At 35.5% G+C, this 18,863-nt stretch overlaps 1 protein-coding gene and 2 pseudogenes across 3 annotated transcripts in view; 2 read left to right on the forward strand and 1 right to left on the reverse strand.

The window, feature by feature from the left end:
• LOC102505575 (olfactory receptor 11G2) overlaps positions 1-18,863 on the forward strand; it is a 442,453-nt gene that overhangs the window by 318,928 nt on the left and 104,662 nt on the right. For 2 of the 3 annotated variants that reach the window (XM_032481595.1, XM_032481596.1), the window contains exon 4: positions 17,002-17,077. The gene's annotated coding sequence lies outside the window, so the exon portion shown is untranslated. Of the gene's footprint in view, positions 1-16,967; positions 17,078-18,863 lie in introns of those variants that run through there. The other variant, XM_032481598.1, reaches the window with a different exon arrangement.
• On the reverse strand, positions 7,703-9,299 carry LOC102504042 (annotated as a pseudogene).
• LOC102504288 lies at positions 13,148-14,062 on the forward strand (annotated as a pseudogene).

Consider the following 18,863-nt stretch of genomic DNA (forward strand, 5'->3'; position numbering starts at 1 on the left):
ACACTCCGGTTTCCCAACCAGGTTTCTGACAGTTTTATGGATGTGACTATTCACAGCCATCTCACACCTCAGCTCACACTTTTTCTCCTCAATTTAGTTCTTTCTCCCTTTAAAGATTTTCCATTGTGTAACTGTCACCATTATTCTTCCAGGTTGTAAACTTGACTTTTTTTCTAGACCTCACTCTCCCCACTTATAACATCTCATTGCTCCTTTAAAAATAAAAGGTCTTCAGCATGACAGGTGTATATGGTGGTCTGGTCTGGTTTTACCTATGCTATTCTCTAGCCAAAACAGACCCTTAAAACTTTTAATAAGCTGGTCCACTCTGCCTATTCATTTTCTCGTGTCCTTCACAGATAGATGATCTATTCCAATACAAATGTCATCACCAAAAGCCTTCACAGAGCTTATGCTGAAGTGTCTTTCCTAACGGTGTTGCAGCACTTGGCTTGCACTTACATTATGTGCTCCTCCAGGGTAAGCGTTGCGCACATACCATTTCCCTGCCACATGGAGAGACTCTTGAATTTGTGTGTGTGCTCCTTGTGGACTGCTCATAGGACTTAGTATAGGTACTTACATGGAATATATTCTCTATAAATGTACTTTAGTGCTAATTGAGATATATTCCATCTCAACATTTTACTCAACATTTCTACCTTCTAGTTTTCCTGTGCACAGAGGCCTTCCCACTGAATGGCCTGCAAACCATAAAACACCTATATAAACTTCATCTCTATGTGGAACAAAAATATGTCATCTCATTAGTAACACAAGCTCATACTTGAGTCATTAAAACCAGCGCCCATAATCAAACCAGCAAATGCAAAGGGAATAAAATAACCCTGAATTACAGCATATTTATTTGTTGTATTAGAAATAAACCATAGTTTGTTTACCAAATTTTTAAAAAGTGATAAAAATAATGAGACTCTTAGAAAAGAAGAAACTTCCCGTCTTTTTCTGTAGAATTAAGTAAATCCTGTCTGATCCACTTCAAGTACAGGGTAAGTGAAATAAATCATTGGTGCAAAGATAATACAACTATAAATCTATAACCTGAGTTTGGTATTTAACATTTCCATGATTTTTTAAAATAGTTTTTCCTCATAGGCACATTTCCACAAAGAAACATAGCCTTGATTTACATGTTTATTTAATTCCTTTAGGTGAAAGGTAAGAGTGGCATCATGGTTTTTTACAAGTACAATCAGTGTTTGTCATAATCTCCCCAAGAACACTTCACCTTCTTACATAATTTCTCACAAATTCTCCCAAACCTGCTAGAACACCTGACCATTCTCATCGTGACTCACTTTCTTTTACTTCTAATACATTTTTCTCCCATTCGTGGACCCTCTCCAAGGCATAGTGTAGTAATGTAATGCATAACTGGACACAATCTATTTTTAATGTATGTCTTAGTCAGATATACCTACCTGATATAAAGCATATCAGAGATGTAAATTGAATTTCATCAGTTTTTCTGTTGTGGGATTAATCTTTTCCACCTAGCGATACTAGAGATGCCTTTTTCTTTTGTCAGATTGGAGTAGTGCTTGGATTTATCTAAGTGACCTATTGATGCTTTGAAGATTTAGTAATAGAGAGCCGAGGTTTCTCTTCCAATGGGGATTATTAATACCTCCCACTACGTATCCCATTGGAACAACGTAAATAGCATCCCCCAGTGTTGACAATTACAATGAGGACCATAGTGTCATAAGAGAAAAAGGGAGAGCCACTCAGCCCTGGGGCAGTATGTGGAGTGAAATATCTTATGTGACTTTTACATAATGGAACCTGCTACTCTAGGGAGAATATGGGGAAAAGTACATTCTTTTTCCTAAATGAGAATGCTTTGACTTGGAAATGAAAGGACACGCTGTCTCCTTGCTTCCTGACCATGTGGTAATATAGAGGAAAGGGGGACTAATAAGAACTTAGAGGATGTGGGTTCTTGTTCTCCACTGTATTAATAACTAAGATTATGTTACTGGATAAATTACTTAACTCTGAGCCTCAGTTTACCCTTCTGTAAAATTATTTTTAACATTTCTAGTACACTGAAAATAAAGAGAACTATTAAATGAACATTTTGTATACAACGTTCAATTTGGCCAAATGTTAATGTTTTGCCATATTTCCTTTATTTTTATTAGTAATAAAACACTGTGAAAGGCAGTAGAATATGCAACCCCACCCCACCCAAATGCCATTTTGGCATAAGGATCATTTTGATCTCAAGACAATTGAGAAGCAGACAGGAGAAAAGCTCTCTGCCCTCCATTTGCCTAAAAGCAGAAGGTAAATTTGTATGAGTGATGCCCCTCTCCTTTCTACCAGGAAGGACGGAAATTAATCAGAGGGGACAACTCTAGGTCCCTATCAGCTCAGGGATGTAAACCTAAGAATTTACATAACAAACATTGCTAACTAGCCTTTGTCTTCCAGTGCTTCCCCCATTTATTCACCTCCCCACAGCTTGCTGCTCTGAAAACTCAAAGTCCCTTTCCTTTGTCTTGTCACGTCTCCAAAACCGTGTTGTTTTGTTAAGATGCTATATAAGCCCAAGTTCTAACCAGCCCTTTGAGTTACTCATCTCTGAGTGCTCCCAGGTGTAGGAGTGGTCACATGTTAACAAACTTCTGTTTGTTTTTCTCTTAGGCTGGTTAGTTTAATTTACAGGGCCCCAGCCAATAAACCTAAAATGGATAGAGGGAAAAAAAATTTCGTTACTCTTCTATAATTACTAGTTGAAGCATGTTATGTAATAGCACAAACCAATTTTCCACAGTTAACCCTTATTCTGAGTTTGGTATTTAACATTTCCATGATTTTTAAAAACAGTTTTGCTACATAGAGATGTATCCACAAAGAAATATGCAGCCTAAATTCACATGCTTATATAATTCTTCTGTGATGCTATTTTTCACTCAGTAATTTGGGAATTATCAGTAGTGATACACATAGTTTTAGTTCATTTTTATGCTGTAGTTTTTCCACTGTATGAATACATACACATTGCTTATGTGTCCATTTTTCATGAAGCAATGGTTGTTTCCAATGCTTGCTTTACAAACAAATTAGAACATTTATGTGAATAAATATGCTAGAGGTTCTCTAGGATGTATTCCTAATCAAGTAATTAGTAAGTCATAAAGAATATGGGTCATCAACATTACTACATATTTCCAAATTATCCAAAAAAAAAATCCAGTAAAAACTAGGTGTGTAACAAGTTTGCATCTAGTTTCAGTTATGTATTTATTGCTTCTCAGCTCTGAATGTACCCTTCATTACATGCTCTGTGATAAGTAATGGAATTCCTTTAAGTATTTCTCCTTTAATGTGGTGTTAACCCTTCTAGAGGAGGGAACCAGAGGCACACAGCCAGGGGAACAGGAGCTCCAGTGGTTGGGGTCTGGGCTCAGATCAATGTGTGGGTATTAGGACCTCCTAAGGAGCCTGCCCCAGACATGAACCAAAACACAGTCCCTGTGCTGCCTTGCAGTCACAGTCTAGTGATAACCTTTCCACAGTGCTCTCCACAGAGGAACCCTGGACCTTTACTCTGTAGGGTCCCTGCCCATGCCAGCACCTAGACTACCATTACACGCAGACCCCACCAGTTGCTGATGACCCAGTCCCCCATCTGCAAATGGGTGGCCTATTGCTTGCCAGCAGTTTGAGACCAGCTCCAGTCCAGTTCATGAATATATTTACTAACCAGTGAGGTGAACCACACCTTCTCCTTCGAGTCTAAACTCCTTTCAGGATCGACCTTCCTTTGGTACTGACCGTCCTTTGGTACTTTCCCTCTGCCCTAAGGCACCATGTAGACTTCCCTTATGTCTCTGCTCTCATTAGTGTCTCTGAGCTGTTAGCTTCTTCGGTCATGTTTTTTTGCATCCCTATCCAGTCTGTCTTCTTCTCAGCAACTCGCAGAATGTTATAGTGTTTGTTTTATAGATATGTCCATTGTTACAACTGCATTTAGCAGGAGTAATATGAAAAATTATTTCTGCTCCTTTTCCCACAATAAGTCATCTGCTTTTCTTTTATAATAGTAATATTTTCTCCTTGTCATTTGCTATGTGTATTTAGTCATTTTGAACATATTTGCTTCATAATACTTATCCAAAGATTTATTGCTGATTTGAGGGGGAAACCGGGGGTTAGTCTGTTTCTTCTGTCTGCTGACTCTTGTTCTCTGTGGATGGGCTGCTTGTGTGTTTTAGAATTTGATTGTGAACTCAAATTCAGCAGGACTTCATGTGTCTAAATCTCACGTGGCCTCTTTTAAGGACATGAGCCATCAGAGAGGTTTTTGTCTTTCCTTTTGTGAATGCCCCCAAAACTTCATTGATGCCTTGAGTTCCCAATACCAATGTCAATTTTTTAGGTTAATACTCTTCTGATTATGCTGAATATAAATTCAAAGTCTAAACTTATATGTGGGCAACCCACGATTATAATTTCCAAGAGGAAGCATTTTTTTCTCTCCATAAGCAAGGAATGAGGACAAATATTTCGGTCTGTTCCTTGTGCTTCTTGGTACCCTCTTCTGGTCCACACTTTCACTGAGGGTCCCAGATCCAAGAGATCCAGTTCCACCTCACACTCTTGTACAGACAAAACTCTCCTCTAATGGTCTAGCCCTGCACATCCTTTTCTTGACCTGCAATCACTTCCCATCAACTGTCCCCGCTCCAAAGCTTCCACTATTTTAGATACCATGATGTCATTTGTTTGTTCTAAAGAATGCATCCAGAGTTCATAAATATTTTTATAGGAAGTGTTTCAGATTACCTAAATTTCAGTATTTTTAGTAATAGAGGTATAATCTGAATTTTCTAATTCACAAAACATTTTGTGAGGATCAAATGTGGTGATATATAAAGATACAATTTACAAATGGCATGTGATCATTGAACATAGTTTTTGCTTTATTATCACCATTGTTCTCTGATACAGTCCTCTATTAGGTTTTTATTTTTTACTTCTATGTTTCATGGAGGAATCAACAGAAACTTGCCGAATGGATAAAGTTATGAGGAAGAAAATGAGTCCAAAATTGTTTAAAATATAACTGGATATTAAATCCTAATCCATACTACTACTTTGTCTACATACTAAGTTTCAATAACATAACTTGCCTTTGGGGTATGGCTTTTCTGTCACACATTGGAAGTCAGAAGTTATTTCTTCTACTTTCTGATTATGAATTATGTTCAGTTAACTTGTATGACTCTCACTCTCAGTCTTCCAATTGGTGAAAAGAGGATTTAGATGAGTAAGAATTAAATACTATATTTAAGTATGAAAATGTAGCCTTCTTTTGAAAAGTCAAAATAATGGTTTTATACTTTCAGAGAGCCTTGAAAAATGTATTCTCAATTTTGTTTTATTGGTCGGTGTGGATTAGAGGGCATGACTTGAAGGCAGCAAGAGAACGCATGGAGCAAAACTATAATTTAGCAATGTTGGCAAAAATACTCTGCTTATATGTGGAGAAATCTCCATTTCTGTATGCTCTCATTGAGCCACTAAGTTTGAGTGTCAATTCTGAACTTCAGTTTAGCACACTGATACAAGTAAACATTACTTGTGGGCTCAGATCTTAGTATTTGTGACGGCATTAATGTAAATATGAGTCTATTTGGTTTCTAAGTTCAGATAATGAATTCTGCAACATAACCTATTTATTCTTTGGTCCCTAAGCTTGGATAGTTTGTAGTGAGAGTTCAGGGTGCAAGAAATACCGGTCCTATATACCAAAAAAAAAAATGATCTCAATATATTTAGTTTGTTCATTCAGAAAGAAATAGTTTGAATAGCAAGGAATGTCATTGTTTGTGATTATGTACGTATACAGAGAAAGGAGAGAGAGAGAGAGAATGAGATCTTTCGCCTAAAAATGGTGAGAACTGTGCCAAGTTTTCCTCATCTGTAAAATTTATGACAATACCTACCTCTTATTTGTGGTACCAGTTAAAATGATGACTGGAAAATGACTATAAATTAGTTACTATTCTAAAACTATAAAATATGATTTAAATATAATACATTATCTTAGTATTTTATACATTTTCATATTTACCAAGTTGATTAGTAGAAGCATGAATTTAGTAGACACATTTTATAGGAAAAGGAGACTTTTCTATTGAAGTATAGTTGATATACAATATTGTATTTGTTTCAGGTGTACAGCATTGTGATTCAGAATTTTTACAGATTATACTCCATTAGAAGTTATTACAAGCTATTGGCTATAATCCCGTGTGTTATACAATATATCCTTGTTGTTTACCTGTTTTATACAAAGTAGTTTGTACCTCTTAATCCCATATCCCTAACATGCCTCTTTCCCATCCCCTCTCCTCTGGTAACTGCTAGTTTGTTTTCTATATCTGTTAGTCCATTTTTGTTTTGCTATATACCTTTGTTTGTATTACTTTTTTAGATTGTACATATAAGTGATATCATACCATATTTGTCTTTCTCTGTCTGACTTATTTCACTAAACATAATATTCTCTAGGTCCATCTACGTTGCTGTGAATGGCAGAGTATCATTCTTTTTATGGCTGAGTAATAGTCCATGTATATATATACCAGATCTTTTTTATCTGTTCAGCTGTTGATGGACACTTGAGTTGCTTCTATATCATGGCTATTGTAAATAGTGCTATTATAAACTTTGGGGTGCATATATCTTTCCAAATTGGTGCTTTCACTTTTGCTGGATATATAACTAGGAGTGTAGATCATATGATAGTTCTATTTTTAGTTTTTAAGGAACTTCCATACTGCTTTCTATAATGGCTGCACCAGTTTATATTCCCAACAGTGCACAAGGTTTCCTTTAGGAAGAGAAGACTTTTATTATTGTTGTTGGCCCAAAATGTGCCTCAATGGCATATTGATTATTTTGAATTAAAGTTACTTAAGAAATAACCAATGCAAGAGGGACATCTGACCCTTCCAGTCTCCCTGAAAGCAGGAAATAAATCTCTCATATGAAAGGTGCACTCCTTGCATCTGGAGATGGAAGGACACCTTTATCTCCAAGGAGAGAATTTAGGCCAAAAAACTTGTATAAACAAACCCTGTTACTTCTTTAATTTACTATCTCAAGTCCAAACTCTGTTTAGATTCTTCACTAATTAGGCACCCAAAACCTAAGGTTTTTTGTCCTGTCAATTCCTCACAACTGTGTACACACACACACACACACACACACACACACACATATTATACATACATAAATAGCCAAAAAGTATAAAATCTACCTGCTTTGGCCACTTCTTAGGTTTCATTTCTTTGAGACTTCCATGTACATGAATGAAAATTTGTTTCTTTTTTTCCTACTAATCCGTCTTGTGTCAATTTTATTATTAGTCTAGCCACAAGAGCTCATGAAAAGTAACGGGGAAAGCATCCCCCTTCCCAACGTTATAAAGACTTTCAGTCTGAATCAAATAAGTATTATTTCATAAGCAAAATACAGGATGTCCCATCCTCCTGTTACCTAAGATGGTTTGTTTACTGTTATGAAAGCAAATGCTATGAAAAGGAAGAAAGTGCGTCCTTTGGTATTTGAGATGTAGCAATGATTCACAGAGGAGGGGACCCCAGCCTGTCTTGTATTATGAGCTTCTATTTATCACAAGGGAGAGCTGGAGACCATTAGAAACTCACTCTCGGTGCCTTAGTTTTCACATTGCTGATATTACCTCCTTATTTCTTAAGGTGTAGATCAAGGGATTTAAAAGAGGGGTAAAAACAGTATAAAATATTGACAGAACATTATCCACTGGGAGGTTGCTAAAAGGCCAGGCATAAATGAAGATGCAGGGCCTGAAGAAGAGGGTCACCACAGTGATGTGGGCAGTCAGGGTGGCCCTGGCCTTGGCCATGCCTGCCAAGGAATGCCGTCGCATGGTGACCAGGATGACCGTGTAGGAGACCAGCAAGAGCACAAAGGAGCTCATGGCCATTAGCCCACTGTCTGAAAGCATCAAGACCTCAACAGTAAAGGTGTCTGTGCAGGCAAGTTTGATAACCAGGGGAAGGTTGCAGAAAAAACTGTCCACTTTGTTGGGTCCACAGAATGGAAGGTTTACTGTGAAGACCAACTGACTTACTGAGTGCAGAAACCCAAGGAGCCAGGAGCCCGCCACGAGGCTTGTGCACTTGCGCACACTCATGATGGTCACATAATGCAGGGGGCGACAGATGGCTACGTATCTATCGTACGCCATGGCCACAAGGACCTTCATCTCAGCACCACCAAAGACGTTCAGGAAGAATATCTGGGCCATGCAGCCCTCAAAAGAGATGGTCTTACACTCCACAAGGAAATCAGCAATCATTTTGGGGGTGGCAAAGCTGGACAGACACACATCAATGAAGGAGAGGTTACCAAGTAGAAAGTACATGGGTGTATATAGGGCAGGTTCAAAGATGACTGTGAGCACAATGAGGAGGTTCCCCAGCACAGTGGATAAATAGAAAAGTGTGAAAAATACAAAATAGAAAAGCTGTAGCTCTCGAGAACCTGAAAGACTGTGTAATTCAAATTCAGTCACTCTTGGTCCATGATTTCAAATTTCTGAAATTGGATCAGAAATGTTCCTGTAAAGTGAAATGGAAAAGCATCCTAAGATTGGGAGAGTAATGAACAAAGCCAAGTGTGATATCAAATTCCACTCAACATACTTATGTACTTTAGATCCTTATTAGCACACAAAGTACACATTGCATACAATCATTTATTTCGTAATGACTGTATAATCTTGGCTTTCATCTCTGCATCCCAGCATGATAGCTTTCTTCTAAAAATAAACACTTAACCTTCATCTCCACAATTTTTAAATGGCTGATAAGTTGGAAAGAAACTCCAGAGTCATACTGACGGGTTTTAAATGCTATCTCTTGTAATTCCAAGCAATGCGACCTTGGGCAGTTTAATTAAACACTCTACGCTTCAGTTTTTGCAACTGTAAATTGGAGAAGTTAATAGTATATAGCTCACAGGATTGTTAGGATTCAGAGAGTTACAGGTATCCCCTGTTTATTGAAAGTTGGCTTTACACCACTTTTTCAAAAGACTTATATTAGTACTTGTTTTCACTAACTTAAAGAAATCTGAAGAGGATTTTTGCTTTTACGAAGAAAAAGAGAAAAGCAAAAATAGTGGCAGCATTTGTTTTTCAGTGAGTGTTACAGAGGCATCAGACTTCCTGAGCAGTGAGGGTGGTATCACCAGGCTCCTCTCCCAGAACTACCCATAGCGTCTCAGCATCAGTTCACCATAGCTTTGAACTGTGTTAATTCCACGTTTTTATCTTTTTTTTGTTAAATAACTCCTAATTTAGACTCACCGTAAATATATAATGGCTCTTTCTCACCAGTGACTCTGAATTTATGTAAGTTTAATATTTAATCTTCAGTCAATAGCAAGTACAAAAAAGGATATAGTGCTGATATTTTCGATCTGTTTTCCCTGTCTATTTACGCAAACAGATTTTATGATTCTGAAGAAGTCTTATTTTATTCTTTAATTTTTTTACAGTAAATTGTTCATGGATGATGTTCAATAATATTTGTTGATCCAAATAAATTAAATGAAGTTTTCTGTTTCAAATCAGCTAAAGAGAACTGGTTTTATTTCATTGGCTAATTATCTGTGTATTTTGGAGAAAACTCTAAAAAAAACTGCTTCTTGAGAGGCAATCCACCCATTCAGTGGATCTCTCCCCTTAAGAATTCAAGGTCATCATGCTCCTTTCTGCAGATACCTAGTGAAATCTGCAGTCAAATAAAATAATAACTGTCCAAACCTCTGTTTCTTTATCTGGAATTAAGTAAAATTCCTAGAGGGGTGCGAAACCTATTTACTAAATCATCTGTATGAGAATCTCTTGCTACTGTTACATACAAAGAAAAGCTTATAAAGACCTACCCCAAAGTGTTAACAGTGGTTATCTCTGGGCAAAAAAATGCAACAAATTTATTCCTTATACATTTCTGTGCTTGCTGAATTTTTCTGTTGTGCAATGTGTATATATTACCTTTTCAATTGGAAAAAAAAAACAGTAAAGCACTTTTAAAAAAAATACATTTCTATTTTTTAATTTAGAAAAATCAAATATTATGATAAAAAATTATCTTTAATGAGAAAATAGAGATAATAACTGTATATATAAAACATATATCATTGTATACACATTACACATTATTACATAACCTACCATTCAACAATATATAATAAATATTTCCTGCGTCAATACAGTGATTTTATACCAGCTTTTTTATGTGTTTATTTATTGTAAGGATGTTTCTAACTTTCTGAATCATTAACATATAATAACTTTGCTTTTATTTAGCTAAAACTTTATGGTTATATACATTTATTTAGGATACATTATTATAATTATGCACTTAAGAATTTTTAAGTTAATTGTACCAAAACTTATCTCACTAAAATGATTTTTGAGAATGCCCATTCTTCACCTCCCCACTTTTTTGACAAGATGGTGTATTACAGTTTTTGTTTTTGTTTTTTTACTAATTTCCTATATAAAAATGCATCTTATTGATATATCAATGCATTTAATGATTATCAGTGGAGTTGACCACTAATCCACAAATTGATCATTTGTATTTTTTTTACTGTACAATTGCTTTTACATATTTTTCTATGAGAAATAGTGTAGAAGTGACGCAAAAATAGATATATTGAAACTCTCTAGAGCTAGACCTAGAGATGTGTACTTAAGAATCCAATTTAATTGGACTGCTTTGAATATCACACAAAAAATTGCATGCTATTAATTTGGGTAAAATTTCATAAATTTAAAAGAACAAGAGAATACTTTAAGATAGACAGATTTCTTGAATTACTCAGTCCTATAATTCCTAAGAAAGACACCCAGTGCTTTGTGTATAGAACTAGGAACAAGACCAAATCTTACTCCACATCTCTGCCTTTCGTTATTTAATTTTGAATAGTTTCATAAACTCTGCACCCTGTAAACTTAATAGGAATCTTATAGAAAAACATATGGATGTGCCCTTCTGTACCAAAGTTATTATAAGGTAAATTAAAGATAAAGAAACAAATAAAAATTCTTAAAATGAAAAAAAAAACTTCATAAGAGGCAAGCTGAAAGTCATGTGCAAAAGAGAAGGTGGACTTTCAACTTTTCCTGATAAAAACGTGTTAGATTGAGATTTTTGAGTGTGTGGCTCTTTCCGAACACTAAATTGTGGATACGTTACTCATCATCTGGATTCCTGAAGCCTGTACACACACAAATACAGGATCTCGGAAAGTACAGAGCCTGAAATAATCTCAGTAGGTCACTCTAAACTGAGAGCAGAACTGTGCACAGTAAGTGCTCATAAATTATCCATCAGTGATTTTAATTAGAATAACCAAATGCCATTGAAATAACTGAATATAGTAACTTTTTATTTCTCTAATTTGTCCACTTGGAAAATTTTTTTTATTTTCATTCAGTTCCTTAGAAATGATGTTAAGTGCGTGTATGTGTATATGTATGGAGATACACATATATATGTGTGTATGTGTGTATAGTACTTGATTCAGTCACATCCAGAACACAATGTTTGTGAAAATCTGGAAGCTATTAAATACAGGATATAATTGAATTATATACAGGATATAATCAAATTTTTATATATATGTTATAATATTTAGATGAGATAATGAGCCTCCATTTCTCATTATGTGCTAAGAATTCTACAAGACTATACATAGAAATGTAGACATATGGATATAAACAGAAGTATAAAGTATCTATATGACACTAGACTATATACACACACAATCTTGAATAACTCTATGCATATAAAATAGTATAATCTAGAATGCTCATAATAGCCCTTCAAGTATGGTTCCATCCTTATGTTACTAAATCTCAAGTTAAATAATTGAATAGTTGGATTGGCCATATGGCAAGCAAGTGACAGAGCTAGAATTTTTCATTGTAGAACCTGTATGCTAAGTGTTCTAAAATGGTATGTTGTCATAGTTATTTCCGTGAACATCAATGCAACAATTTAAACAAAAAAATATGTGCTTATGTGTATAATGAAGCAATTGAATTTAAGTGAACATTTGACCATTCATGTGACACCACATCACACGCCATGACTGTAGGAATAAACTTAGAAATAACAGTGGCTGAGTCAGCAGAAGAGAGCCTAAAGTTTAGTGCATATAGAAAAATGGACTTATCTCAGAATTTAACAGTTCAAACAAGAAGAAACAAATTCAATCTCACTCCCAGAATTAAAAGCAATAGAAAATTATATTAAAATAGTTTGTCTACAGAGAGCTATATGAAGTGGCAGAAGTATTAAAACTTACATGAGTCATTACTCAGCTGTTGTATAAGATTCACTAGGAGAATTGGAATTTGTCCAGTCTTTTTATTTCATAAGTTCCACATGCATACCCTGAGGTATCATGATGATATGAGAAATAGGGTCTTCTTAGACAACTTGCGGTACTCCTTGTACTTTATATACTATTTAAAAGGAGGTAGAGGTGAAAATTTTGTATTGATGAGTAATTTTGTCCCAGTGGGGCCATTGCTAACAAGCCCTTTCATACTATAGACTAACAAATATCATTTTTATCTAGGGATTCACGCTTCTTAAAATCATGTTTCCACCCTATCTATAGATTAGTTGTTTTAATGGTCTGTTATAACTGGTATATAATTCACTTCCTATGAAAATGTATCCACAAATAAAATATCTGAGCGTTTCCTAGAGTTGTAATTGGACTCTCATAAAGCAACTTTTACTCTCTGCAGGTCCAATTCAGTTCCATTAACGTCTTCTGAGAAATATATATTATTTCAAGACATATTCTACTTACTGTAATGAAAAGTGTAGCAAAATTACAGTATTGCAAAATGATAAACCATTTAGGCAAGACAAAATAGCTCTTAATTTTTCTTCACTTCCCATTTAAACATAATTCAGAAATGTGTGAAAATAGAGTATCTACTACATGCAAAACCACAGAATAAGAACTTTAAAAATGTGTAAGACAAAGTACTTATCTGTAAGTAGCCTCTCATTGTCTACACACATACCAGTATGATGAAGGAGAAAAGCTTCAACCAGAACCTGGATAAGCAGAAGCTCTTTATCTACAACATGACAAGCAGTGAGCACTTGGGATGTACTGCCAAGAGCTGGGGGGTTGGAGTCTCTGAGATGCTGCTTTCTCAGAATTATCTGCTTCCATCCGGGTGATGCCTCAGTAAATATTCTCCTTGGGAGATGAGACTCTCCGCTTTCACCTCTATTGTCCACAAAGAAGAAAGCAATAAAAGAACGTTAGTGATGTGTGTATCAGTGGCAACAAAAGAGCACATTCTGAGCCATCACCCAGCCCAACAGGAAACAGTACTTCCTGGACTGGTAGCAAGAGGGAAGAAAGAGTTTTTTTGTCTTGCTCTTCTGTTTAGCTTTCTGTGGGTCTTCTATTTAGTCTTCTTATTCACAATGTGAGCTATGCTTCAGACTCTGAAAGATGAGGTTCCAAAACATCATGACCAGCTTCCTAGTCCAGGATATAGGGTTTTTCCCAAACCAGTGACTGCATTGAACACACATTCACTATGTCTGATTCAAGTTCCTATAAAGGATTCATTGCAGACCTTAATAATTTTCTAAAACTGTGTTAGATGAACAGAATGATTTCATAATGTCCTGATGGAGTCCTTTTTGAACAGAAAGGCCCAGTTTATAAATGCTTGTCAGCTTCCTTCTACTTTACTTGAAGCATGCATGAGTGTGGATGACCCTGATTTGGGTGTTTCCAAAGGAAACCCTTATATTCTTATGAAAATAAACAGAATAATTGGGTTAAAACCTAAGAAGAACCAAGGATAATGTGTGTTTTAAAAGAAGAGCACAAGACAACTCTAATCAATTTTATTTACCAAGGAGTTATAGACTTAAAGCAGTTTCCACATTATGGGCAAAAACTGTATATGAGGTATCTCTAGCAGTCATTGCTGTCCAAAAATCTTTGATCATACTACTAACACCAAGAAGGAAGTGAAAGTATAGTACAGGGACCTATTAAGTTAAAAATCACTGAATGCATAGCATGAGTATGATACCTCCACAGAGCAGATGTGTGTGGTCCATCTGTCCTTGCATCAGCTGGACCTGACCCTCTAGAGTGAAGCCACCTTGGAGGAAGTTGGGCTAGTATATAATACTGCAGTGACATTGTAATGTGCTTCTGGATCAGCATGTTCAATGATCTCCAAAGTAACTGCCTTTGAGTTTGCTGCCCTTTAAACCAGTGTTCAGATACCATATGAGGGCCCAGTAAATACCTGATTCAGATCATGTATGATGGGGGTCTTGTTTTATTTTTATATGGTCTTACTGCCAAATGTCTATAAAGCTTCATCTGTATTATATAAATATTTTATGGATTTAAAAGTGGTTAACTGTCATATTTTGATATCAACACAGTTTTAGAGATAAAATGACAAAATGGTACCTGACCAACATCCAGTGACTTTATAAAGCCGCAGGAAATGTGGTGTGTAAAGTCCTTTAAGTTGTGTATATAAGGAGGAAAAAAGAAAAGAAAGGTGAATTTGAAAACTATTCCCTTGAATTTTTATAAAATTATTTTTACATGCTAAATTAGTTTTTGGATCTCTTTGATGCAAAATGTGTGGGGAAAAAAGAATACTAACGGGATTTTTTTAAGTCCTAGAACTAAATCTTATAAATTACTTGCAGTATTTTAGATCATAAAGGAAACAGAAGTTTTAGTTTAGCCAGTACTAATATACACCTAAATTTTATAAAATTAATTTCATACAATTTATTTTTATTGAAGTATTGTTGATGTACAATATTATATGTTACAGGTGTACAATACAGTGATTCATAATGTTTAAAGGTTATACTCCATTTATAGTTATTATAAAATATTGACTACATTCCCTGTATTGTACAATATATCCTTATATCTTATTTCATACATAATAGTTTGTACCTATTAATCTCCTACCCTTATATTTCCCCTTTCCCTCCCCTTTCCACTCTGATGACCACTAGTTTGTTCTCTGTGTCTGTGAGTCTGCTTCTTTTTTGTTATATTCACTAGTTTGCATAGATTCCACATATAAGTGATATCATATAGCATTTGTCTTTCTCTGTCTGACTTATTTCATTTAGCATAATACCCTCAAAGTCCATCCATGTTGCAAATGGCAAAATTTTATTGTTTTCTGTGGCTGAGTAGTATTCCATTGTAGATACATGCATATCTTCTCTATCCATTCATCTGTTGATGGACATTTAGATTGCTTCTATATCTTGGCAATTGTAAATAATGCTGCTATGAACATTGGAGTGCATGTATCTTTTCAAATTAGTGTTTTGGGTTTTTTGGGTATATACCCAGGAGTTTAATTGCTTGGTCATATGGTAGTTCTATTTGTGGTTTTTTGAGAAACCTCCTTACTGTTTTCCACAGTGGCTACACCAGTTTACATTCCCACCAGCAGAGTATGAGAGTTCCCTTTTCTCCAATATTTGCCAATATTTGTTATTTGTGTACTCTTTTATAATAGCCATGCCGACAGGTGTGAGAAGATATCTCATTGTGCTTTTGATTTGCATTTCCCTGATGATTAGCAATGTTGAGCATCTTTTCATGTGCCTTTTGGCCATCTGCATGGAGAACTGTCTATTCAGGTCTTCTGCAAAATTTTTAAATTGGGTTCTTTGTTTTTTTGATGTTGAGTAGTATGAGCTGTTAATTTATTTTGAATATTAACCACTTTAAATACATGTATTTTGTTATATGTTAATTACACAACAATAAAGTTATTTTAAAAATCTAAAAGGTCAAAGTGACGGTATAAAATTGAAGAACTATAAGAAATGTAATGTGGCTTAAATCTAGAGTATATGGGATTTATCTAGATAAGAAATATTATGTAATTTCTGAATTTCTCCTAAAAATGGTAAAAAGCCATTGGAGGAAAAGCATTGTGTGTATTAAAGGGAGTGGCATGATAAGACCCACCCGGAACAGACAGAAATCAAATCACAAACTTATAAATGTGAATTCTACCACATCAATTGTTTACACTAAGTTCAAATTAACTGAATACTCCAAACAAAGTGATTATCAGAGTAGATGAACAGAAGACCCGCTTTTATGCTGTCAACAGGAGACACACTTTAGATTCCACATTCAGCTTTTCTTCTCAGCCATCAGTCTTGCTCAGCAACCTCAGATTCACACCAGCTTGGGAAGCAACAACCTACCTTCCATGGTTCTCTCCACTAATTCTCATTATTGTGTGAAGTCTAATCTTTGCAGTTAATCCCTTAATCCGTGTCACTCTTTATGGTTCATCTACGCTCATCATATGCTGACTGATACATGTGCTGTATTCAAAAGCAAAATTGTCTGAAAACTCCCCTTCTTCTAGTATCCTCACTGGTTTTAGTATTGAGCTTAAGCTGATTCATTGAGAAAGTCAGAGAAAATTTCATTATTTTCTGCTCTTATCTTTATAATTTTTCATTCTTTCACTCTTTTACTCTTCTTTAGATATTTTTCCCCCGATTTCTCATATTGGATCCCAAGCTTACTAATTTTTCTATATTTTAACTTGGTATTTGGGACTAAAAATGTTATTCAGAAGTTTTGATATGTAGTCTATTTTAATTCTTCAGTTCTAAATGTTTTTATCCTTGCCATTATGATTTTTTTTAACTTATGACTTACTTATAAAGCTTTTATTTTTCTTATTTCCAAAGGTTCAGGATTCTGTTTTTGAGGGGGGAGAGGGGGTTTGGTAAGGGAAAAGAAAAAAAGGCGGTGGGGGGAAGCTTCAAAAAATACAAAAAGTAGACACTTTTATTAATGTTTATGTTACCACTGTTTTGTTCTTACTGGCAGGTGATTTACAGAAAAGATGGAGGCATTGCTGTATGAATCGGAGGTGTTGACGAGTGCTCATATTCAAAGGAAGAAGGTAACGTTTTCCTATTAAAGCAGGCACTTTTTAGGACTGAGAATGCGATCGAGTTAGAGCATTAATCTGAATCAATGAAAGTTTATTTCATTGTGAAACATTTTTATTCCAAATAAACTAGGAAATGAGCTGTCAGTTCAAGAATCAAAACTTGTAATGTGAGCAGAATGCCTTACCTCACTGGTGAGAAATCACCATCCCCTCGTCCACAGATAAAGGAGCAGTGATCTGGTTCAGGGAGAGCCCTGAGTCTGTGTAAATGGGTTTTCACCCCCTTTCTTTTTGGGGGTGTGTGCTTTACTAATGAGATTTAAGTAGAACAGGCGCACAGAAAGGCTAGCCTCTACCTGCCTTATAGTTTACAGTATAATCACATATTTTCTTTCTTTTACTGTACAGTAAGGAAAAGCCATGTAATCTCTTTGCACCATGATTATTTTAGTTGCTTCAGTTCAGACTTCTTTTTCTCCATGTGTGAAAGCCAGTGAGAAATGAGAGATGGGGACAGCAGATCCAAAAGGACTCTGGGATCCAGGTAGAAACTCTATTTGACAAGGAAGCAGTACAGCTGTAAAAGTTGTATGGCCTCCCTTTTAAAACTTGGATAACTTAAATAGGTATATTGATGATAACCCAATTATATGTTATTCTTGAAGAACCTTCCTATATAGGTAGATTTAAGATTCTTAAAGAAAATTGAGAAATTTAAATGTCTTAAACATCTCTCAGATGCAATGGAATCCTATCTAATTGGCTTAGACAGACCACTGAGATAAACACCAGGATGGGGTCTTAATGCCTCCCTTCAAAAATTCAAAAGATCAGTCCCAAACTTCTAATTTATAATGTTCTAGAGTGAATAAAGAAAAGTTCAGGTTTTGCAAGCTCTAGACTGCTTACAAAAAGAGTTATATTTAAATTTAAGATACTGCAGGAAATAAAGAGATAGCCAAGGAATCTACAGCAAAACTGATTTCCAAGTTTAAGGAACCAGAAAAATTGTTGTCAACATGCAAGAATTCAGAGAATAGCATCCTCAAGAGGCCTTCCTGAGGACTAGAGTAGAGAGGAAGCCTCAGACAACAAAAATGACTAAAGACATTGACTACAGGCTGTGGCACTGAACACTAGCTGCTGTCATTCCAAAAACAGACAGCAATATTTCAGGGTTCTCCGAATAAAAGAGCACAACCCCATCTATACTTGTCTTGCAGATGGTATCCAACCGCATATGATCCAGTCAGTCTCTTTATTTGTGATTTGCAGAAAATGTAGAGGACAGAGGTACATGTTGAACTGTACTGTATGCATGCAACCCGCACATTCCAGACTGAGGGAGATGCTGCAGGGTAAATAGTTCTTCAAAGGATAAATTGTTCAGAAATGGAAGGGATAGTAGGAAGGAGACTTGTAGGTTAACAGAAAAGGAAACACAGTGGACCAGATGAAATTTGAATGTCTTAGGATGTATACTTGGGTATACATGTATGCATATAAATGTAAAGAAATGCAGAAAATGTATTACTGGAAAAGTTGGGGTAGTGGTTAATTTGGGGAGGAGAGAGAGTTGTGTTTGAAATGGACAAATGTGAGAGCTTCAGGGGTGTCTGGCAAGGTTCTATTTTGTGACCTGAGATGTGGTTGTTTATAATAGTGTTTGCCTTCTATTTCATTAAGCTATACATTTTGTGTATTTTTCTTTACTTGGTTTTACTCTATAATACAAGGCTACAGTGATACAAAAAAAAAGAATATCATTATAGTAGATATTACTGATTGACTCAGC

The sequence above is a fragment of the Camelus ferus genome, chromosome 6 (assembly GCF_009834535.1).
Source record: "Camelus ferus isolate YT-003-E chromosome 6, BCGSAC_Cfer_1.0, whole genome shotgun sequence".
In the NCBI taxonomy this organism is placed as follows: Eukaryota; Metazoa; Chordata; class Mammalia; order Artiodactyla; family Camelidae; genus Camelus; species Camelus ferus.